This window comes from Canis lupus, chromosome 3 (assembly GCF_011100685.1).
Source record: "Canis lupus familiaris isolate Mischka breed German Shepherd chromosome 3, alternate assembly UU_Cfam_GSD_1.0, whole genome shotgun sequence".
Taxonomy (NCBI): domain Eukaryota; kingdom Metazoa; phylum Chordata; class Mammalia; order Carnivora; family Canidae; genus Canis; species Canis lupus.
In genome coordinates this window covers 47,818,196-47,843,328 of record NC_049224.1, presented here as the reverse complement: position 1 = coordinate 47,843,328, position 25,133 = coordinate 47,818,196, and the positions used below count along the sequence as shown (strand labels likewise).

At 40.9% G+C, this 25,133-nt stretch overlaps 1 pseudogene; it reads left to right on the top strand.

The window, feature by feature from the left end:
* Positions 1-343: 343 nt before the first annotated feature.
* LOC100688551 lies at positions 344-1,729 on the top strand (annotated as a pseudogene).
* Positions 1,730-25,133: the final 23,404 nt, after the last annotated feature.

Here is a 25,133-nt window from a genome sequence, read left to right as displayed (position 1 = left end):
TGCAGACCCTAAAGGTCCTCAATGCTTGTTCCAGAAGGGAACAAGCCAGTGGCACTTGCTGCCACTTCTAACTGTCCTATTTGAAGCACTAAGCACTAAGCCAGCTTCTGTGAGGATGAGCAGGGACCTAGGTCAGCCCCAGCTGTGCATGTGAAAATCACAGCAGGAAGGCAGCTGGGATTATGGGTAAAACAGACACCCTGGAGATGGTTTGTGAAAATGTTGCCAAAGATGCCAGATGCTGTCTGCCTCTGGACTGTGGTTCATGCTGTTTTCCCTCTGAGAGGTGCCCTTCCCAGGCACAGAAGGTTAACCATGGAAGTGAAAGTTCAGGAAAAAGAAGATGGCAGTGTCCAGCAGCCACGAGGAGAGAGGACACAGGGACCCCAGGGAGCAACCAGCCTCACGCACTACGGCCACATCCCTGCACACTCTCTCCCCACGCCTCTTGACAGGTTGGGTGAGAGGATGTGTCTGGTATCCAGAAAAAAGGGCAATGTGGAATCCTCTCACACGGTGATGCATCTTCTCAGGAGTATCAATAGGGCATAGGTGACATTTCAGCACCTGACCTTCCTCAAGTGCCTCTATGTCACACAAGTGGACAGAAGCCTCAACCAGCAAGTCATATGGAGGCCAGAACCAGGGCGGTTTCCTTTCCTTGAAAAAAACATCTTCAGGTCAGGCCACAGCAGACATCTAGGACATGAGACCTCTTCCACCACACACCCCCAGCCTGCCTTTGTCAAAAAGCCAAATGAAAAAGAACTGCTAGAACTGGAACCGACTTCCAGAACTAAAGGCTCAAGAGATGGGGGAGAGACTAAAGATGGGAAGCAGTGGGGGGACCCCAAAGCTGCATCTGGATGATCTGCGGGGAATTTGGGCTCCACTGTCCAAAATCAAACTCACAGCTCTCTGCCGGATTTGCACGGGCTCCAGGACCTCCTGACTGGCCCTGTTTCCTACTCAGTTCTGTCAGAACAGGCCTTGCATTCTGCACTACCAACCCCATCCATCAGTTTTTTTGAGGCACCATTGGATTCAAAAGTGAACACGAGAAAAACAAGCCTCTGGTTCATGGACAGATTAGCCCATGGCTAGCTGTGTCCTTTGCCACCTGCTGTGCTGTTCCATGAGTTGCCCTACTAACCTAGGGGGTGAACCCACTCGCGGGAGCCCTGAGGGTCATCCACATTGTCCTGTATACCTGTCGCTATAACCCATTGAAGAGGATCAGCATCACCAACATGTGGGTCAGAGCCATTGTTGGGGTCATCCCACCTGTCATGGATGGGACAGCTGCTACTGGGAGCCTCAATGCTGGAACATTTCTTCCCAGAAGAATCTTCTGCTCTTGCCAGTTTCTTCCATTTCAACGCCCTGAGCTGGGGACTCTACACAGACTACTCTTGAGGCTTCCATTTGATATCGGTCACCCACCCAGCTCTGTGCAGATGCATCACTCTGTACCACTGCCCAGCATGGATTGGACTGTTCTCGGGGCCCCATCCTGGACGTCACCATATGGACCTTTCCTGTCATCTCCCTCCCCAATAACCTGTATATTTCCTACCTCAACTTTCAGTTCTACAGGAATGTGGACCCGAAGAGCTCCTGGAAACTGTTCTTCTGCAGCCTCTAGCACCTGCCCTTGCTCCTGCTGCTCCTGCTCACCTGCAGGCAACCCCGAGGTGGGAATGGAGCCAGGGTAGAGCCTCAGAGTTGAAATCACATGGGCACATGGGAAAAAAAAAAAGAAACAAAAAACATACAGGGAGGCACACAATTTTTGATAGCCCTTTGCTGTTAGACAAGTATATTTTGGCAATTCTGGAGCTCAAGAAAGGAAATTGCTGGGTTTGGTACAAGATTGTAAAATGATCTGATGCTCAGTGATCACCTGACAACTGTTTTTAATGGTAATGTCCAAAATGTTCCCCAAATAAGAAATAGGTTGGCTCAGGTGATTAGTATAATATTTTTCTCTTTAAGGGATTTATATATTTCTTTCTCCAATTCCCTTCTCCCTCCTCCAATTGTTTTTCTTCCTCATATGGATGTACAAGTGTACCTCTTCCTTTATGGCCACACAAACACACACACACACACACACACACACACACACACACCTGTGCTCGTTGGTGGCCAGATGTGCTGCACATTGGGACTCTACCTGTAGTTCTGTGTCCTCAGGCCCCTCGAGGGCCATGTCAGAGGAAATGTGTGCCTCCAGCCTTCCCTGTGAATGATCCAGGGCCTCCGGTTCTCGCTTTCTCATGTGCATTCTCAACTACAGATTCCCCTCAAACAATAATAGAATACCAAGGATGTGCTGCTGCTTGGCATTCAAAGGGAGAACTCCAAACAGTTGCCTATGGGATCTCAGATGGGACCGCCAGCCCCTAGCCCACCCCATTACCTATCAGCATTTCAAAAACTCCAACAAATCAAAAGCATCTTTATATTCAGTTTAAGATACAGGAGGGATCACAGGCACCTGGTTGGCTCAGTCGATGAAGCATGTGATTCTTGATCTCAGAGTCATGAGTTCAAGCTCCATGTAGGGCATGAAGCCTACTTAAAATAATAATAATAATAATAATAATAATAATAATAATAATAAATACTACAATACAGGAGGTATCTGAAGTGTTTCTTTCTGAAAGGATGGCACTAAAAAAAAAATAAAAAAAATAAAAATAAAAAAAAATTAAAAAAAAAAAAAAAAGGATGGCACTAGACTTCATACCAGCAGTCTGTTGGGCTCTGACCCATGTCCCTCTTCGGTCACTGCTGCCGGTCAGCAGCCCCTATGCTGCACAGCTTCTCAAGACCAAATAAGAAGAGAATTCAGAAAAAATGTGATCCAGCCACATAGCTCACATTCTTGTCCCTTTCATGAAAAATGCCATTTCTCTACTGGTAACCTAAATTCAGAAATTAGCCTCCATACATCTAATGGCTTTAAGAAGCAGAACTAGTGTTGGATTCCCAGTGGGGATGCATCTGGTTGCAGGAGTTGTGTGAGTGCCCCTGTAGCCAGCTGTGGCACCAGTCACCTCTGGTTCCTGCCATCCATCCTTCATGGATGCCACTTGTCATCTGTCAAACCCCAGTTACCTGAAGTTCTGTAAGCTTAACAGGATGCTTTAAATACTCCACCTCCAGGGGCACTGCTGCCCTGTAGGAATTCATTTTGGGGGGTTTAAGCAACATTTACACGGTCACTGCAATATGCCTGTTCTCAAAAGTTTCTAAAGCAATTGCAGATTAACATCTGACCCATTTCTACCTGTCTGCAATATTACCTCTTGGCCGTATCGAGGTTCTTTATTGTGGGGAACATGGCTTAGGAATGTCTGCAAAGAACGTCTACACCTTGTTGCAGCTCTCAGATTTGTAAAATGCCTCCTTCCTCGGCCATAAGCCAGTAGCTCGGGGAAAAAAGAATGAAAGTACAAATGAAGTTTTACTATGGAAGAAAAACTATTAGCTTTGACCACATGAAATTGTCAATATTAGTCGTGTTTGACCTACAAAAAATGGCAATTTAGTACAGTCCAACCTAGTAATAGGGGAGATCTGATGAGGACTTACTGTGTTGGGGTTCACAATAGATATACATGATCTCATTTACTCCTCCAGATCCCCTGGGAAGGGCATTTCTATTCCCATTTCACAGAGGAGGAAGTGCATTGGAGGAGGTTAAGGTACACTAGATGAGAACTTGAAGACTGGTCAACTGATGAACAGTTCACAAACATGGAAATGACCAAAGAAATCATGAGCCAAACCTCTCACCTTACAGACAGGATGACCATAGCCTGCACATGGTATGACTCTCACATGCACACGGAAATGTGTGGGGAAATGCCATCAAGAGTTCTCAAGACCCCTGGATGTTCTGTGTCTCTCCCTGGTCTCACGACACCAACTCTATGCCCCTTTCTCAACTTGACCTCACTTGGTTACATCAAGTAAGGAGAAGTAATAGTCGTCTCTGCATATCAAAACCCAGAATTTCTTTCTAAATGCCCACCAACAGGATATTAAATACCCTTAATTATGTTGCATCTTTTATTTTTTTAAGACTTTATTTATTTATTCACGATAGACAGAAAGAAAGAGAGGCACAGGCAGAGGGAGAAGCAGGCTCCACACAAGAAGCCCGATGCGGGACTTGACCCCACAACTCTGGGATAACTCCTGAGCCAAAGGCAGATGCTCAACCGCTGAGCCACCCAGGTGTCCCATGTTGCATCTTTTATTTTTTTTAAAGATTTTATTTATTTATTCATGATAGACAGAGAGAGAGAGAGAGAGAGAGAGAGAGGCAGAGAGAGAAGCAGGCTCCATGCCAGGAGCCCGATGTGGGACTCAATCCCGGGACTCCAGGACCACGCCCTGGGCCAAAGGCAGGCGCCAAACCACTGAGCCACCCAGGGATCCCCCATGTTGCATCTTTTAAATAGAATACTATGGAACCTTCAAAAATAATGTTATGGTCAGGGCACCTAGCTGGCTCAGTTGGTGGTGCATGTGACTCTTGGTCTTAGGGTTGTGAGTTCAAGTCCCATGTTGGGTGTAGAGATTACTTAAAAATAAAATCTTTAGGGGCACCTGGTAGCTCAGTGGTTGAATGTGCCTTTGGCTCAGGTCATGATCCTGGGGTCCTGGGATTGAGTCGCGCATCAGGCTCCCTATGGGGATCCTGCTTCTCCCTCTGCCTATGTCTCTGCCTCCCTCTGTGTGTCTCTCATGGATAAATAAATAAAATCTTTTTAAAAAATAAAATAAAGTCCTTTAAATATATATAGTTATATACTTGGAAACATGAAAAAAATGCTCAAGTTATTATTATGGTAAATTTCAAAAGATGTTGGCCAAAGTGTTTCCATGGTATGAGTCAACTGTATAAAATACAACATGAACAGCTAAGAAAAGAGACTGGAAGGATATATACCAAGATGTCCATTGGTGATTCTGCTAAGCACTGGGATCACGGTTTTGTTTTTTTCTTTCTACTCTCCTACAGTGAATATACATTTTTAAGAGTATTGAGAACAAAAAGACTTTCTTAAAGAAATGGTATAAAATTTGGCTTCTCAAAAAAAAAAAAAAATTTTTTTGGCTTCTCTAACCAGACTTGAGTAGAGTCTCCTGGTATCTGCCTGACAAGTTTTCAAATGGTAATTCTGACTCTCTTATGGAATGATACAGGAGCTCCTGGTTGGGGGAAAGAGGACTGCACAGTTCAGTGACATGACCGTGATCCTGGCTCAACTCTTCCACACACCCCTCAATTCCCTTGGCTCAGGAATCACAAGAAAAAGTAGAGTAAAAGAAGCCACTCATTGGGGATCCTTGGGTGGCCCAGTTGTTTGGCGCCTGCCTTTGGCCCAGGGTGTGATCCTGGAGTCCTGGGATCGAGTCCCACATCGGGCTCCTTCCATGGAGCCTGCTTCTCCCTCTGCCTGCCTCTGTGTGTGTGTGTATGTGTGTGTGTGTGTCTCATGAATAAATGAATAAAATCTTTAAAAAAAAAAAAAAAAGGAAGCCACTCATTACAATCACCTACATAAAACTCCTTCACCAAGGGCACTGTATTGTTACCCATTGGTTCATAGCAAATTACCCCAAAATGTGTCAGCTTAAAACAACAAATATTTATTCTCTCAGTTCCTGTGGGTAAGGAAAATGGCTTAACCATGTCTTTCAGCCTACAGTCTCTCACAAGGCTGTAATCAAGGTATCAACCAAGGCTGGGATCTCATCTGAAGACTCAACTTGGGAAGCATCTGCTTTCATATCCACTCACTGGCTATTGGCTACAGGCACCCTTAGTTCCTTGCTACATGGGCCTCTTCACAGAGCAGCTAACAAAATGACAGCTGGCTTCATTAGAGCAAGTAAGCAAGAAGAGCCAAAGCAAGTGAGTGCAAGCAAAATGAAAGCCACGATCTCTTTAGAACCTAATCTCTGAAGCAACATCTCTTCACTTCTGCCACCATCTATTTATTAGAGTCACTAGGTCCAACCCACACTCAAGGGATTACACAAGAGCATGGATATTAAGAAGTGGAAGAATCATTGGAAGCCATCTTGGAGGCTGCCTTCCATAGGCACATTTTCCTGTCTCTCCAGCTCATTGAAGAGTATCATTAGAATCTCTAGGAATTACTCCCTTTTACATTTGGTTGAGCTGAGAAGATGTCTTATCCTCTTGGGCCCTCCTACACCTCTAGAAACTCCTGCCTACCCAGTCCCAAGTAGCTTGGAAGTACCCCAGCATATTCCTGGTCACTATGACAAGATTGAGCAAATCAACCCAATTTTCTAGATGTATCTTCCTCCAGAAGGCCCAGGACACACATAGCCTTCCTCCATAGTGAGCCCCAGGTCATTCCCACAACATTATAGGCTGGTCCCCTGCCCCACTCCTTCTTTTTCTTGCTCTCTCCAAGCCTGTTAAAGTAGGCGTAGGGGCAGGAAACGAGAGCTCAGAATCACTGGAGGTTATCAAAACTCCACACAGCCAAAGAGGGAAGAAACTAAGGACCCAAATTCTGAACTAGAAGATGATGGTTGGAGCCTCAGAAATTAGGAGGACAAGCAGAGCCTTAGAAGTAAACTATCAAAGATACCGGGAATCCTTTCCTGGGGAGGTTGGAAAAGGCTCGATCCCCTCAACCCCATCTCCCCTTCCCTTCTGGAGGGACTTCAGACCCCTTCTAATGCCCAGTAAAATCCATTTCCAACCCCTCACATACTTTGACTCCCACCCAGAAAACAAACTAACAAAAAAAAAAAAAAAAAAAAGTATTGTTTCAGTGAAAGATTAAGAAGAGCATTTCATTACAAGTCATAGCACAGAAACATCAGAATTGCTTTCAGGATGCCTCTACCAGAGCCTCCCTGCAGTAAAATCAAAGATCTCTTGATTATTAGCAATAAATACAGTATTGCAAATGCATTCCCAAGCCTGGCCGTTTGACTATGAATTTATGAAACCTGAGCATTTAAACATCTTCTGTTGTGTATTTTTTTTAATTTAAAATATATAGATGTTAAATTCTACCTTGTGTTAAATAGTTATTTGGGGCTAGCTCAAGCATTTATAAGTTTTATATAAGGAAATATAGACCAAATTCTAAAATCCAATGATACAAATTAACATGTACACTACAATCACTTCTTAGGTTTCATACCTTTACATTCTATAGTTTTGGGGGTTTTTTTTTCAAAAAAGATTTATCTATTTTAGGGGCACCTGGGTGGCTAGTCAGTTAAACATCTGCCTTTGACTCAGGTCATGATCCCGGGGTCCTGGGATAGAGGCCTCCATCAGGCTCGGTGCTGAGCAGGGAGTCTGCTTCTCCCTCCCCCTCTGCCCTGTCCCATTTATTCTCTCTCTCTCTCTCTCTCTCTCTCTCTCTTTCTCTCTCTCTCTCTCAAAGAAATAAAATATTTTTAAAAAATAAAAATAAAAAATAAAAATAAATAGAATAAATAAAAAATAAAAAGATTTATTGGGCAGCCCCTGTGGCGCAGCGGTTTAGCGCCGCCTGTAGCCTGGGGTGTGATCCTGGAGACCCGGGATCAAGTCCCACATCGGGCTCCCTGCATAGAGCCTGCTTCTCCCTCTGCCTGTGTCTCTGCGTCTCTGCCTGCCTCTCTCTCTGCCTCTGAATAAATTTAAATAAATAAATAAATAAATAAGATTTATTTAATTTAGAAAGACAGAGAGTGTGTGAGCAGGAGGAGGGACAAAAGGAGAGAGAGAAGCTCAAGCAGACCCTATACTGAGTGTGGAGCCCGAGGAAGGGCTCAGTCTCACAACCTTGAGATCATGACTTGAGCTGAAACCAAGATTCGAATGCTGACCCAACTAAACCACCCAGGTGCCCCTACAGTACTATAGTTGTTGTAGTTGTTGTTGTTGTTTTAATATTTTATTTATTTGAGAGAGAGAGAGAGCAGGAGGGAGAGAGAATGCAAGACTGAGAGCATGAGTGGGGAGTGGGCAGCAGTGGCAGAGGGAAAAGCAGACTCCTCACTGAGCAAGGAGACTGAGACGGGGCTCCATCCCAGGCCCCAGGGATCCTGACCTGAGCAGAAGGCAGACGTGTAATAGACTGAGCCACCTAAGCACCCCTTATAGAGTTTAAATTTTATTTTTGAAGCACAAAAATAACTGTTTTATCAAAAAAGAACTAAGTAGTGTCCCCAAATTAGGAAAATATATAAAAGTGGAGCTTTTGCATCTGAAAGGAATGAGGCCAGAGTCCAGCTTGTTCAGCTTCCTCCTCCCTCCCTTCAGATTTCTTGGGATCCTCTGGGATTCCTAAAACTCCATGGGACACAAAGCCCTTCAAAATTAATCTGCATTTTCAAGATCCAACACTAGAGGGTGGAATGCTGAGCCTTAACTGAGCTCTAGATTCATTATTCTATCTGTGACCAGGGTGAAAAGATTCCTGTTGCAAACCACATTCTTAAAGAATCTATTTTCAAATCACAAAGTTTAATTCTTTTAGAAATATAGGGCTCTATTAAAGCAAAAGTTATTGTAGGGTGCCCTGGAAAATTAAACAATTAAGTAACACCATAATTCAGAGAGATCAGATTTCTACAAAACTCAAACCAGAAAAACAGCCTAAAAATATGAGATAAAAAGGCAATACACTTGGGCCTTAATGAGAGGGGAGGAGCATAAATAAGCTTAGGAAATAATAAAGAACATAATAAAATAATTATGTTACATCTTTAAACATAATGAAATGATCTCATTAAGTCTAAATTCATTTAAAGGTCAATGATGCATAATTTATGTAGGCTCATAAAATGTATTCTATAAATGATGATTAAACCAACATCCCCATATTTTTCTTATCCTTCTCCTATTAACTCTATAAGAACTAGAATACTGGGATACATTTTATGTGGTAGTAACAAATTTAAAGGATACCATGTTTTCCTGAGGTTATTTCTAATAAAAATACCAAACTCCACAGAAACCTAATTCATTGACATTTTATCAAGCACAACACTGTGGTGTCCCAGAAGACTCAACACTGCAAAGGAGGAGCTATATAGGGAAGATTCTACATAGGAGTGAAGATAAGTAGGCCCAAGATAAAATATGTCCATTTCATAATGTGGCTGGGAACTGCCCTGGACATATATTTTTCAAAATTAAGGAACTGAGCCAATATGAGTCCCCATGGAGAAAAAGACTCTGATTCATTCAGCATTTATCTGTTCTGGGGTCAGAAACTATACAAGAGAACAAAACCAAAAAAAAAAAAAAAAAAAAAATTCCTGCCTTCACGGAACTTATATCCTTCAAAGAGAAGCAGTCAGTGAACACACTGGTTGTGAGTGCTATGGAGATAAAGCAAACCAGGGAAGCTAGGAAAAGACTATAGGAGTAGGTAGGGGAATAAGGATTTATCATTTTTAAATAGCGTAGGAGTTCTAGGAAAAGAGAACAGAAAGGAGACAGGCCTTGAAGCAAGTGCAAGGAGTAGAAAGAAGGTAACTTTGACAAGAACAGAGTGATTAAAATGGAAAATAGGATGCCAAGTCAGAAAAGAGTAGAGGGTGGCAGGTACACTGGAAGACAATACTGCTGATTGCAAGGATTTGGGCTTTCATTCTGAGGGAGATGGACTGCCAGCAGTGGCTTATAAGGAAAAGAAAGCATCATCAGACTTAATATTCTAATAGGATTCCTCTGGCTACTAACATGAGAATAGACTGTACGGGGGCAGCCTGGGTGGCTCAGTGGTTTAGCATCTGCCTTCGGCCCAGGGAGTGATCCTAGAGACCCAGGATGGAGTCCCATGTCGGGCTCCCTATGTGGAGTCTGCTTCTCCCTCTGCCTGTCTCTCTCTCTCTCTCTCTCTCTCTCTCTGTCTCTGTGTGTCTCATGAATAAATAAATAAAATCTTTAAAAAAAGAGAGAGAAAGAGAGAGAGAATAGGCTGTATGGGGCAAGAGTACACAGGCATATCACAAAAATACAAGCAAAAAATAATAATGGCTTGGTTATAGCCTAATAATATATATCAGATTATTCTTCCTGATGATCAAGGTTATAATTGCTGGAGCTTTATAAAAGACAGCTGTTTGAAAACACCACAGAGTCACGAAAAGCAGACAGAAACAGAAGAGGATTTGACATTTGGAAAGGGGGAATATGGCAGATAGAGTCAGGCAAAGTCTGTAATCTTTTTGGTCTGTGGAGTCAGAAAAAAAGAACTGAAGCATGCCAAAGCAGCTGGTTCCTGACTGGAGGAATCACAGAATTCCTCCACAAAATGGAGGACACCACAGAGGAAGTAAACCCAAAATCTCCACAGAAAATCCCCTCACATCATTGGCTGACCCCTGCAGTGTACCTCCGTAGGGCAAGACTACAAAGAAGCCCCGGGAAAAATAATTGAAGGACAAAAGACCTGAACTGAGATTTTAGCACATGCCCACCTCAGGGAAGACAGTTTATAGGTCAAATCCTTCCAAGTTAAAGGGGCCTGGTAAAAACCAGAGGCTTTCCAGGAAAACTCCAGAAAAGCCACACTCAGGAGTAAAGACTACTTCCCAGGACCAATGCATTCACCTTAACTAACAGTAAACCAAAGTAGACCAGCCCTAGCAATGCATAAAACCAAGCTTCCACAAGATTTGGGTGATACAAAGTAATTTAACTACATTCTAGAACAAAATTCAGTAACTTCTAAAGATAGAAAACAGGGACGCCTGGGTGGCTCAGTGGTTGAGCGTCTGCCTTAGGCTCAGGGTGTGGTCCTGGGGATCCTGGGATCGAGTCCACATCAGGCTCCCTGCGAGTGAGATCCTTTAAAGCCACAATGCCTAGTATATAATAAGAAATTACTAGATATGAGAAAACAAAGGAAAATGAGACCCATATAAGAAACAAACATGACTCAGAAGTTGGAATTAACAGACAAAAACTTTAAAATATCTATTTTAGCGTGCCTGGCTCAGTTGTTGAGTGTCTGCCTTTGGCTCAGGTCATGATCCTGGGGTCCTGGGATCGGGTCTTGCACCAGGCTCCCCACAAGGAACCTGCTTTTCCCTCTGTCTATGTCTCTGCCTCTCTCTCTGTGTGTCTCTCGTGAATAAATAAATAAAATATCTTTTAAAAATAAAATATCTATTTTAAATATGTTCAGGGACTTAAAGGACAACATAGTCATAAGGAGTAAACAGATTAAAATATTAACAAAGAAATTAAAAATCTAAAAAATGACCAAAAGGAAATTCTAGAACTGAAAAGTCGAGTATCTGAAATTGAAAAAAAAAAAAACAAAAACCATAGCATAGGAGTGGATTAGACACGACGGAAGGAATAGTCAGTGACCTTGGAGATAAGTTATTAGAAATCATACCAACTGAAATTTGATACTGTTCACCAAGTTCTTGGAATAATCAATTCCAGAATCAGTCAAGAATTTAGCAGCCTGGAAAACCTAGAGGAACATAAAGTATCAGAAACCAGAGAGAATCATAAAAGAAGATCTGATTCTACTCTCCTGTGGCTCTTAATCTTCTAGTGACTCCCACTGGCCCAATCAATCAGAAGCAGAGGGGCATCAGAGCCAATTAATTCTGGTAAAATCCCATGGTCCACAGCAGGGTGGAGATTACGGAGAATGGAGGGATAAGCAGGAAATATCTAGATCACATTCCAGCAAATGATTAAAAAGACAAAAAAAGCAAACAAAAAAGGGCCATCATAGATCCGAGGTCATGTACAAATGAATAAAATTCACACTTGCCCAAAGCTCCTGCAGCAATAAGTTCCAAAAGATAATGAAATACTATTAAATTTTGAGCAGAACTGTTGTAATCACATATTTTAGAATCTAGTCAAAACGTTTTTCATGTGTAAAAATAACAGAAAATTATTCTCAGATGCCCAAAAATTGGAAAACATCCTGCTCATTGCTTTTACAAAAAATTATGTGAAGAAAAAAAAAAATTATGTGAAGACATACTAAGGGAAACTGAAAGAAAAGTCAAAATTAAGAACTCGAAAATGGAATTTGTAGTAAAAAAAATGTGTAATGCTTCAATTCAGGCAAGGGAAGGCATGCAAATTAGAGTTGGGTTTTGTTTTGTTTTGTTTTTCATTTGACAAAGCACTAAAAGAAATTATGGTACGCATTCCACCAATAGTCTGTTCCTACCAGGAGGCTCAGAATCTTCACTGAGACAGACAGTTGAAGAAATTGAACAGATAGACAATTGAAGAAACTGTCCTAGTTACTAAGGAACCAGACTAAATGGTCTTTCCTTCCACTATTGGGCACCAAACTCACTGATCCCATTAGATCATGTCCTATCGATAGCATGTGGAGCTTATGGTAGGGTTTGGTCCTGCATGCTTTACTCAACTGTTCCCATTCTGTATCTGCTCCTTCCTGAGTGCTACATTCTTCACCCTGCCATACACACAAAATATCCTACGTCTGATTAACTTAAAACAAAAACTATGCCGTCCCGCCCCAACACCTTCTAACAATGGCTAGATTTTTTTACAGGATTGGGACATTGTGCAAAGAATCACTGAATAATCGCCACAAAACCTAGTAGTCATAGAGAATCACACAATGGCCAATTTCACTGCAAAATACTGCAAGAAATTACCTTCTTACTGAATAGTAAGGAAAAAAGTCTGATAGAATATATGCCAGACAATGGGCAACCCTGGTGGCTCAGCAGCTTAGCGCCACCTTCAGCCCAGGGCCTGATCCTGGAGTCCCGGGATCGAGTCCCACATTGGGTTTCCAGCATGGAGCCTGCTTTTCCTTCTGCCTGTGTCTCTGCCTCTCTCTCTCTCTCTCTCTCTCTCTCTTTCTCTGTGTGTGTGTCTCTCATGAATAAATAAATAAAATCTTTACAAAAAAAAAAGAATATATGCCAGACATTAACAGTGATTGTCTCTAGGGTAGGATTATGACAAATTTGTATTCCCATGTTACCAATTATAGTTCTATGATTTTTCTCATTTTTTACAACTATCACATTATATACTTTCATTAGAAAAGCCTTTAAAATAAATAATTTTAAAATAAAATGAAATCCAAGGGATAAAGGAGCTACTTAAATAACAGCACAAGGAAGCAAACCAACAAATCTAAAATATGGGATATTTTCCAGGACAATTGATCTTGATTTTGTGACATGATGACGTGAGTGAAGGGGGTACAGGTTAGTCAAGACTCTTAAAAGAATTAAGGAAAAACAAGTAAATATGATGTACTGACCTTGTTCATATCCTGATTTAAACAAATCCTCTAAAATATGATTTATTTAGATAATAAGGAAATTTTTATTTGAACTGGATGATACCAAATTTTGTCAGATATGATTATGGTCCTGTAGTTGTATAAATAAGGCCCATTTTATTAGAGAGGCATGCTAAAGTATGTGGTGGCAATGATAAGATTACTGGAATTTGGGGGGGGTTAAGATTTTATTTGTTTATTCATGAAAGACACAGAGAGAGACAGAGACAGAGACAGAGGGAGAAGCAGGCATCCCCGGAATTTGCTTTTAAAAGAAAAAAGAGGGGTGTCTGGCTGGCTCAGTAGGAAGAACATGAGACTCTTGATCTTAGAGTCATGAGTTCAACCCTCATGTTGGGTGTAGAGATTATTAAAAAATAAATAAGTAAACTTGAAAGAAATAGTTTCAAAAAAGAAAAAGAAAAAAGAAATAATACTTATGTGGGGAAATCTGATAATTATTAAATCTGGGTAAAGGATATAGGGGGTTCATTGAATTATTCTCCCTATCTTTGTATATGTTTGTATATTTTCATAATTTAAATTCTGAAATAGGGACGCCTGGGTGGCTCAGCGGTTGAGCATCCACCTTTGGCTCAGGGCGTGATCCCAGAGTTCCGGGATCGAATCCCACATCAGGCTCCCGGTGCATGGAGCCTGCTTCTCCCTCTGCCTGTGTCCCTGCGAGGTGCCTGCTTCTCCCTCTGCCTGTGTCTCTATCTTCTCTCTGTGTCTGTCATGAATAAATAAATACTTTTGGAAGAAGAAGAAGAAGGAGAAGGAGAAGGAGAAGGAGAAGGAGAAGAGAAGAGAAGAGAATAGAAATATAGAAGCCGAAGAGAAGAGAAGTACGAAGAGAATAGAGAGCTTCCCTGATCCTTCGAATTCTCCTCTCCTGCTTCATTCTCAGTCTCCCTTCTCTGCTCCTTCTCCTTCTCCCTCACTTCTCCTTCTCCTTCGCACTTCTCCTTCTACTCTAAGGAGAAGGATAAAAAACACAAATTCTGGGATCCCTGGGTGGCGCAGCGGTTTGGTGCCTGCCTTTGGCACAGGGCGCGATCCTGGAGACCCAGGATCGAATCCCACATCAGGCTCCCGGTGCATGGAGCCTGCTTCTCCCTCTGCCTGTGTCTCTGCCTCTCTCTCTGTGACTATCATAAATAAATAAAAATTTTAAAAAAAAACACACAAATTCTGAAATAGGGCGCCTGGATGGCTCAGTCATTTGAGCATCTACCTTCAGCTTAGGTCCTGATCTCAGGATCCTGGGATCCAGCCCCACATCAGGCTCCCTGCTCAATGAAGAGTCTACTTCTCTCTCTCCCTCAGCTGCTGCCCCTGCTTGTGCTCTCTCTCTCTGTGTCAATAAAATAAATAAAATCTTATAAATAAATAAATACATACATAAATTTTGAAATAAAATTAAAACCCTTATTTTTAAGAACTAAATTGCTAGTGTTTATAACTGATGAAGAGAAATCATCAACAAGAAGTAGAAATTGCCCATCATCAAGTCTCACTGTCCACAGGCATATCTCAGAGATATGGCAGCTCTGGTTCCAGACCCCTGCAATAAAATAATATTGCAACAAAGCAAGTCAAATGAATTTTCTTTCTTTCCCAGTGCATATAACAGCTATATTTACACCATACTGTGGTGTATTAAGTGTGCAACAGCATTATGGTTCTTTAAAAAACAATGTATACACCTTAATTTTTTTTTTGCACCTTAATTTAAAGATACTTTATTGCTGGGATACCTGGGTGGCTGATTGAGCATCTGCCTTCAGCTCAGGGCGTGATCCTGGGGTCCTGGGATGGAGTCCCTCATTGGGCGCCCCAAAGGAAGCCTGCTTCTCCCTCTGCCTATGTCTCTGCCTCTTTCTGTGTGTCTCTCATGAAGAAGTGAATAAAATCTTTTTTAAAGATACTTTATTGGGCAGTCCCGGTGGCCCAGCGGTTTAGCGCCGCCTTCAGCCCAGGGCTCAATCCTGGAGACCCAGGATCGAGTCCCACGTCGGGCTCCCTGCATGGAGCCTGCTTCTCCCTCTGCCTGTGTCTCTGCCTCTCCCTCTCTCTCTCTCTGTGCCTCATGAATAAATACATAAAATCTTTTTTAAAAAAATAACGATATTTTATTGCTAAAAAAAAATAATCTTTTTGCTGGTGAAGGATCTTGCCTCAATGTTGATGGCCGCTGACTGATCAGGTGTGGGTGCTGAAAGGTAAGGTGGCTGTGGCAATTTCTTAAAATAAGACAATGAAATCTGGCATATCAAGTGACTCTTCCTTTCACAAATGAGTTCTGTGTAGCATGGGATGCTGTTTGACAGCATTTTACACAGTAGCACTTCTCTTAAAATTGGAGTCAATCCTCTGAAATCCTGCTGCTGCTCTATCAACTAAGTGTAGATAATATTCTAAATCCTTTGTTGTCATTTCAACAATCTTCACAGCATCTTCACCAGGAGTAGATTCCATCTCAAGAAACCACTTTCTTTGCTCATCTATAATAAGGAACTCCGGGCAGCCCAGGTGGCTCAGTGGTTTAGCGCTGCCTTCAGCCCAGGGCGTGATCCTGGAGTCCCGGGATCGAGTCCCACGTCGGGCTCCCTGCATGGAGCCTGCTTCTCCCTCTGCGTCTCTGCCTCTCTCTCTCTCTCTCTCTCTCTGTGTGTGTGTGTGTGTGTATGAATAAATAAATAAAATTTTTAAAAAAGAAAAATACATTTAAAATAAAGATTTTATTTATTTATTTGACAGAGAGATAGAGCCATAGAGCACAAGTGTGGGGAGGGAATAGCAGAGGGAGAAGGACAAGCAGGCTACTCAGCCAGCAGGGAGCCCTATGCAGGGCTCGATCCCAGGACCCCAGGATCATGACCTGCGGAAGGCAGACGCTTAACTGCTTGAATCACCCAGGTGCCCCCAAGGCCCCACTTCTAATTCTAGCTCTCTTACTGTTCCCACCACATCTGCAGTGACTTCCTTCCCTAGAGTCTTGAACCCCTTGAAGTCATCCATGAGGGTTGGAATCAACTTCTTCCAAACTCCCATTCATTTTGATATTTGGGCCTCATCCCATGAATCACAAAAATTTTCTTTTTTTTTTAAGATTTTATTTATCTATTCTTCAGAGACACAGAGAGAGAGAGAGAGGCAGAGACACAGGCAGAGGAGAAACAGGGAACCTGATGTGGGACTCGACCCCAAGATCACACCCTGGGCCAAAGGCAGATGCTCAACAGCTGAGCCGCCCAGGCATCCCGAATCACAAAAATATTCTTTTTTTTTTTTAATTTTTTTTTTTTTATGATAGTCACACAGAGAGAGAGAGAGGCAGAGACACAGGCAGAGGGAGAAGCAGGCTCCGTGCACCGGGAGCCCGACGTGGGATTCAATCCCGGGTCTCCAGGATCCCGCCCTGGGCCAAAGGCAGGCGCCAAACCGCTGCACCACCCAGGGATCCCCACAAAAATATTCTTAATTGCCATCCAGAATGGTAAACCCTTTCCAAAAGTTTTTCCATTTACTTGCCCAGATGCATCAGAGAGATCACTATCTGGCAGCTATAGCCTTATGAAATGTATTTCTTCAATAATAAGACTTGAAAGTCAAAATTACTCCTTGATCCATGGAATTCAAAATAGATGTTTTGTTAGCAGGCAACAAGAGGCCAACATTAATCTTGGAATATTCTTCATCAGACCTCTTGGGTGACCAGCTGCCATGTCAATGAGCAGTACTATTTTGAGAAGAATCTTTGTTTCTGAGCAGTAGGTCACAACAATGGGCTTACAATATTTAAGAAACCAAGATGTACTGTCATCCAGGCTTTGTTGTTCCACTGATAGAGACAGGTAGAGTAGATTTAGCATAATTCTTAAGGACCCTAGGACTTTCAGACTGGTAAATGAGCACTGGCTTCAACTTAAAGTCAGCAGCTCCATTAGCCTGTCCTTTGAAGCTCTGAAGCCAGGCACTGACTTCTCTCCAGCTATGAAAGTCCTAGAAGGCATCTTCTTCTGATAGAAGGCTGTTTCATCTACATTGAAAATCTGTTGTATAGTGGAGCCACCTTCACAAATGATCTCCTCTAGATCTTCTGGAAACTTGCTGCAGCTTCTTTTTTTTTTTAATTTTTTTTTTTATTTATTTATGATAGTCACACAGAGAGAGAGAGAGGCAGAGACACAGGCAGAGGGAGAAGCAGGCTCCATGCACCAGGAGCCCGACGTGGGATTCGATTCCAGGTCTCCAGGATCGCGCCCTGGGCCAAAAGCAGGCGCTAAACCGCTGCGCCACCCAGGGATCCCACTTGCTGCAGCTTCTACATCAATACTTGCTACTTCACCTTGAAGTTTTATATTATGGAAAGTGTTTTTCCTTAAACCTCATGAACCAACTTCTGCTAGCTTCAAACTTGTCTTCTGCAGCTTCGTCACCCCCCTCAGCCTTCATAGAACTAAAGAGAGTGAGGGCTTTGTTCTAGATTAGGCTTTGGCTTAAGGGAATGTCGTGGCTGTTGGGCCTTCTGTCCAGACCATTAAAGCTTTCTCCTATCAGCAATAAGGCTGTTTCACTTCCTTATCATTCATGTCACTGGAGTAGCACTTTTTATTTCCTTCAAGAATTTTTCCTTTGCATTCACAACTTGGCTAACTGGGGCATGAGGCCTAGCTTTTGGCTTATCTCAGCTTTTCATATGTCTTCCTCATTAAGCTCAATCATTTCTAGCTTTTGATTTTAAGTGAGAGACCTGTAACTCTTCCTTTTACATGAACACTTAGAGACCATTGTAGGGCTATTAATTGGCCTTATTTCAATATTGTTCATCTCAAGGAATAATGAGGCCCAAAGAGATGGAGAGAGACAGGGGAAGAGCCAGTTGGTAGAGCAAACACACACAACATTTATCAATTAAGTTAGGCATCCTATATGGGCAAAGTTCATGTCATCTTGCATGCCTGCATTGTCTTTCATCTAAGACCTTATCACCCCAGGTTAATTTGTTTAAAAATAGGTGCCTGCCAACACCTTTTTGAACTTGGCCACAGCAACTTCTTGCATGATACATCTAAGAAGGCAAGGGAAACAAAAGCAAAAATGAACTATTGGGACTTAATCAAAATAAAAAGCTTCTGCACAGCAAAAGATACAGTCAACAAAACTAAAAGACAACCTACAGAATGGGAGAAGATATTTGTAAATGACATATCAGATAAAGGGCTAGTTTCCAAGATCTATAAAGAACTTATCAAACTCACCAGCAAAGAAACAAACAATCCAATCATGAAATGGGCAAAAGACATGAACAGAAATTTCACCAAAGAAGACATAGACATGGCTAACATGCATATGAGAAAATGCTCCGCATCACTGGCCATCAGGGAAATACAAATCAAAACCACAATGAGATACCACCTCACACCAGTGAGAATGGGGAAAATTAACAAGGCAGGAAACAACAAATGTTGGAGAGGATGTGGAGAAAGGGGAACCCTCTTGCACTATTGGTGGGAATGTGAACTGGTACAGCCACTCTGGAAATCTGTGTGGAGATTCCTCAAAGAGTTAAAAATAGAACTGCCCTACGATCCAGCAATTGCACTACTGGGGATTTACCCCAAAGATATAGATGCAGTGAAACGGCAGGACACCTGCACCCCAATGTTTATAGCAGCAATGTCCACAATAGCCAAACTGTGGAAGGAGCCTCGGTGTCCATCAAAAGATGAGTGGATAAAGAAGATGTGGTCTATGTATACAATGGAATATTCCTCAGCCAACAGAAATGACAAATACCCACCATTTGCTTCAACGTGGATGGAACTGGAGGGTATTATGCTGAGTGAAGTAAGTGAATCGGCGAAGGACAAACATTATATGGTCTCATTCATTTGGGAAATATAAAAATAGTGAAAGGGAATATATGGGAAGGGAGAAGAAATGTGTGGGAAATATCAGAAAGGGAGACAGAACATAAAGACTCCTAACTCTGGGAAACGAACTAGGGGTGGTGGAAGGGGAGGAGGGTGAGGGGTGGGGGTGAGTGGGTGACGGGCACTGAGGGGGACACTTGACGGGATGAGCACTGGGTGTTATTCTGTATGTTGGTAAATTGAACACCAATAAAAAATTAATTTATTTTAAAAAATGAAAGGGAATAAAGGGGAAAGGAGAGAAAATGAGTGGGAAATATCAGTGAGGGAGACAAAACATGAGAGACTCCTAACTCTGGGAAATGAACTAGGGGTGGTGGAAAGGGAGGTGGGCAGGGGCTGGGGGTGACTGGGTGATGGGCACTGAGGGGGGCACTTGATGGGATGACACTGGGTGTTATACTATATGTTGGCAAATCAAACTCCAATAAAAAAAAATGCAAAAAAAAAAATAGGTGCCTGCAATACGTTTCCATTATGTACAAACTACAAAGAAAAAATAGTCTAATAATATAAATATTAATAATAACAATATTTAACATGTATTGCACACTTATGTGTTAGGCAGCACATAGCTTTTTCTAGGAATTGTTCATTTAATCCTCAAGACAGCCTCCTGAGAAAGATGTCATGATAACTTTAGTGGGAACCAGGTGGGAGCTCTGGGAAACCTAATTCAGACCTCTGGATCTGGAATCTTTTTTTTTTTTAAGATTTTATTTATTTATTCATGAGAGACAGAGAAAGAGAGGCAGAGACACAGGCAGAGGGAGGAGAAACAGGCTCCATGCTGGGAGCCCGATGCAGGACTCTATCCCAGGACTCTGGGATCACACCCTGAGCCAAAGGCAGACGCTCAACCACTGAGCCACCCAGCCATCCCTGGATCTGGAATCTTAACTACTTCAGTGTAATGCAATGTTCAGCTCTGCAGCAGTCTGCCTTCAGATAGTATAGATTTATCTGTCCCTCTTCATCTATTAAAGAAAGCCACACAATGAAAAAATCTTAAAAGGATTTTCACTTTGTCATAAAATAATATCTAGATTCTTTGTAATTGAATAGTTGATCTTTGCTACTAGACATTAAACATGGACCCAAGTACCAAGACATCCAGACAAACCCAGCTACAATGTGTCACAAGATACTTAGGATGCACAACAAAGCTTGATGAATAAGCATATATGTTTGCATGAAGTGGCCGTCCTCAGCCTCAATCTGGCAATTATGCAGAACCATCTAAGTTCCAAATCATAAATAAATAAATAAATAAATAAATAAATAAATAAATAAATAAATTGAGTTCAAAATCTTCCAATTAAATCTGCTGAGCCCTTCCAACAATATATAAAGAAATTAATCCTACACACAAGCAGATTCTTCAGTGATTAATATTTATATAGTCAGAAAACACTGTTCTTTGATTTCACTCTTTTATTATCAACCTACTGACACAGCACAAAGACTTAACTGTGGCTACTGAAAATAATTTAAATATTAATCCTGGTACTTAAAAATGAATTTACAACTGAAAAATTTAGATGGCAGAAGGGAAAAGAGATGAGAAAAGGGAAGAAGAGAGACATAGATATTCTCTTTTGTGCAAGGTAAGGAGCAAGAACACTGCCAAGTAGCATTGGAATATGAGATAAGTGTTTAGGTATATTTCATAAAGTTAGAGGCTTATGTGTAGCAGAATTAAAAATGATGACATTCACCAACTATCAAAAATCAAGTTGAGTGGTGTATGGATTAACAATTCTGAAACTACTATACATGTATACTAGAATTGAATAATTAAGTAAATGGACAGCAGGTCATGGGAGCTAGGTTTCTCATTATTGGACCAGGACATTAGAGATAAGCATGACACACATGGCAACAGATTAGAGTTGGAGACACAAGTATAAACTCATATTTTGCTTAACACAGACTCAGTGATTAGACACAGAAAAATTTCTCAATATGAGTACATCACAGTTTAATGTACACACATGTCTTGCTCTGTTAGCTCAGAGGGTCCTACAAGCAATGACACCCCAGGAACAATGAGCACACATTGGTTTACCAGATCTTGGTTTCTAACACCATTCTCCAATAAGAGGAACAAGAAAAATGGCTGATTCTACAACAAGTGAAAGAAATATACAAGATGGGCTCAGAACATCCTACAGTGCCAGAAAGTAAGGAAGCACTATGCAATTAAAAAAAAAAAAAAAAAAAAAAAAAACGCAATGATGGATGTCAAAGGAGCCAAATGAAAGATTTCCCAGTGGCCAAAGCTGTAACAATTTGAGTAACAAATGCATATTGGATTATAGCCCAAAGTATAAAATAAATATCCACACTCATACAAATAAATGGTTAAATAAATAAATAAATAAATAAATAAATAAGAGACAAATCTCCTGTGCAGAATTCCAAATAAATTCTGTAGATATTCCATCTTAAATGAGGTGAGAAAAAAAAATGAGGTGAGGCATAACTTCCCATTCCATAGTGAAGAAGTGCCATCAACTATATTAGTGACTTCTTTCCAAAGAATACAGTATAGAAAGTGAGAAAAAGAGTTAATTTTACAGTGGAGAAACCTGACAAATACTTTCTCAGTCATGTGATCAAGATCACCATCAACAGTGGTAAGTCATGCTGATAGGACGTAACATTGATATAATGGAATGAAAATGTACCTCTAACTCTGTGGTCTTCTCGAAAACACATAACTCCAATCTAATCATGAGAAAAACATCAGGTCAATCCCAGTAGTGGGACATTCCACAAAATACTTGGCCAGTGCTCCTCAAAACTGTTAAGATCATCAAAAACAAGGAAATTCTGAGAAACTGTCAGAGCCAAAACGTGTCCAAAGAGCCATGACAACTATATGAAATGTGCTATCCTTGCCAGGATTCTGGAACAGGAAAAGAACACTAGGTAAAAACCAGGGAAATCTGAATAAAGTCTGAACTTTAGCTAATAATAATGTATCGAGGGGAAATTGGCTAGCTCAGTTGGTAGAGCATGTGATTCTTCTGAGTTTGGGTCCCACACTGGGCTTAAAGATTACTTTTTAAAAAGTTTAAAATAGGGCAGCCCCGGTGGCTCAGCGGTTTAGCGCCGCCTACAGCCCAGGGCGTGATCCTGGAGTCCTGGAATCGAGTTCCGCATCAGGCTCCCCGCAGGAAGCCTGCTTCTCCCTCTGTCTGTGTCTGCCTCTCTCTCTGAATAAATTTTTAATTTTTAAAAAATAAATAAATAATGCATTGATATTGGTTCATTAATTGTAATGAATCATACTAACATACTAATGCCAGATGTTAATAATAAGAGAAACTGGATGTGAGGTTTATGGAAACTGTACTATATTTATAATTAGTAAATCTAATGTTATTTCAGAAAACAAGATTTATTTTTAAAATGTCAAGTGGGGCAAAAGACACACTACTAAAAATACAAAATAATAAATGGACAAGGCTTTTTCTCATAGCATTATTAGTAATAATAAAAAATTAGAAAAACATCAGAAGCAACTCAAATGTCCATTGAGAGGTGATTTGCAAAATAAAGAAGTAAAAAAAAAAAAATCTCTATGTGCCAATGTGGAACTTTCCAGTATACCCATTAACTGATAAAAGCTGCCTTTTATGTATAAAAGAGAGGGAATATAAATATATATACACACACACACATATTTTGGCATATCTGTAAATCAAAGCAAAACACTAGAAAGATAAACCAAAAACCAATATTACCCTATGAATAAAAGAAGGAAAAAGGAGAAGAGGCAGTGATAAATGTAAGATTTTTTTATACATTGGATTATATAGTTTTGACTGTAGAATCATTCATTTTACTTACTCAAAAAAAATTGTTAAAATAGAGTAGAAATGAGAAAAAAGAGCTAAAGCAAACCTGAAAACAAAACAAATGAACCTATCTGAAGATTAACTTGTAGGGAAAAACACACAGAGAAATAAACTATTGATACAATTTCATAACACAGATTTGACAGTACAGATTTAGTGAGCTTTATTCTAAAGATGAAAAAGAATATAAAGAAATCTTAAACTTTATTTAGTAATCTCACTACTAAAAGTAATATTTAAATTGTTACTTTGAAACTTGTAGGATAGATAAATAAGTAGTTATGTTAGTGAGATTGGAAACCAAACTTTTTTCTTATTAAAAAAGCAATACAAGGATAAAATCAAAGTTATGTAAAAGCCTTGGAAGCATAAATTTGAATTTTAAGTATCAGTAGCAATGCATTATTTATTTTTCTTTGGGCCACTGATGAGGTCTAGAAACTATGAAAAAGTCTGAATAGCACACAGAGTATTCATGCCACTCGGACTGTGGCTTCTAGATACCATTCCCCACAAAAGTAATCAGAGATCATGCAAAAATAGCTAGTTCTGGGTTAGAGGAAGGAAATGTCCAGGACTCTGTGTAGAAAGCAAGGAAGATAAAATCGACAGGATCACTTCAAAAGGAAACAGAAGTCAACTTAAAAGGATTGTCACTAGCTATAGATGGTACAATGTCAGTATCAAAAAGAAAAATTATGGGAATCCCTGGGTGGCTCAGCGGTTTGGCGCCTGCCTTCAGTCCAGGCATGATCCTGGAGTCCCGGGATTGAGTCCCGCATCGGGCTCCCTGCATGGAGCCTACTTCTGTCTCTGCCTCTCCCTGTGTGTCTATCATGAATAAATAAACAAAATCTTAAAAAAAAATTACTGGACAGATTAAAACATATGGAACAAAAAAATCATGAGTTCAGGGTGCTGGATGGCTCAGTTGGTTAAGCATTCGACTCTTGATTTCAGCTCAGGTCATGATCTCAGGGTCATGGAATTGAACCCCACATTAGACTTTGCACTGGGCATGGAGCCTGCTTTAGATTCTTTCTTCCCCTCTCCCTCTGTCTCTCTAAAAAAATTTAAATTTTTTTTAAAATCCATAACTTCACATCAATATCAAAAAAACAGTGAAAAGAAAATTAAAATAAACAATTTCTTTGTTCACAATTAGAAGAAGCTTAAGAGGTAACTCCTTACTCTGAAAATTGAGCATATCTATCTTATAAAACTATATATTCAGGTAACCAAATAGTCCTAGCTGATGAAAAAAAGTCTCTCCTTATGGAAGATTTTCAACTAATGAATGTAAAAGGAACGAAAGAATTAAAAAATCACCCTTTGCAATGCCTAATGAAATAACTGATTTGGGAAACAATAGCACTAAAATCATTAAGAAAAAGAAAGATGAGAGGTAACTATGCAAATGAAAAGATTGGGGGGGGGAGCACCTGGGTGGCTCAGTGGTTGAGTGTCTGCCTTTGGTTCAGGTCATGATCCTGGGGTCCTGGGATTGAGTGGTGCATCAGGCTCACTATGGGCAGCCTGCTTCTCCCTCCACCTATGTGTCTGCCCCTCTCTCTGTGTCTCTCAGGAATAAATAAATAAAATCTTTTTAAAAAATGGAAAGACTGGGAAGTCACAATTTTAGCTTTGCCAGATATTTTGAGCGTCTCCAATGTGCTGTAATATGAAATATTCTTTTTTCTTCTTTTTTTTTTTTTTTTAAGATTTTATTTTAAAATCCTGGGACTCCAGGATCACTCCCTGAGCCAAAGGCAGCTGTTCAACCACTGAGCCACCCAGGCTTCCCAATATAAAGTATTGTTGTAAAAAAGTTGAACTTGAATCTAGCCAAGTTATAGACCTAACATCTGGTATTCAGGAAGTTTGTGGGACAGGGAAACCAATTAAATGACACTATGAAGCAGACATGGGACATTTTACAGGGCACCTGGCTCAGTTTCTTTATCAAGCCAATGGCATGGGAAAACCAGGGCAGAAGGGAAGAGGAG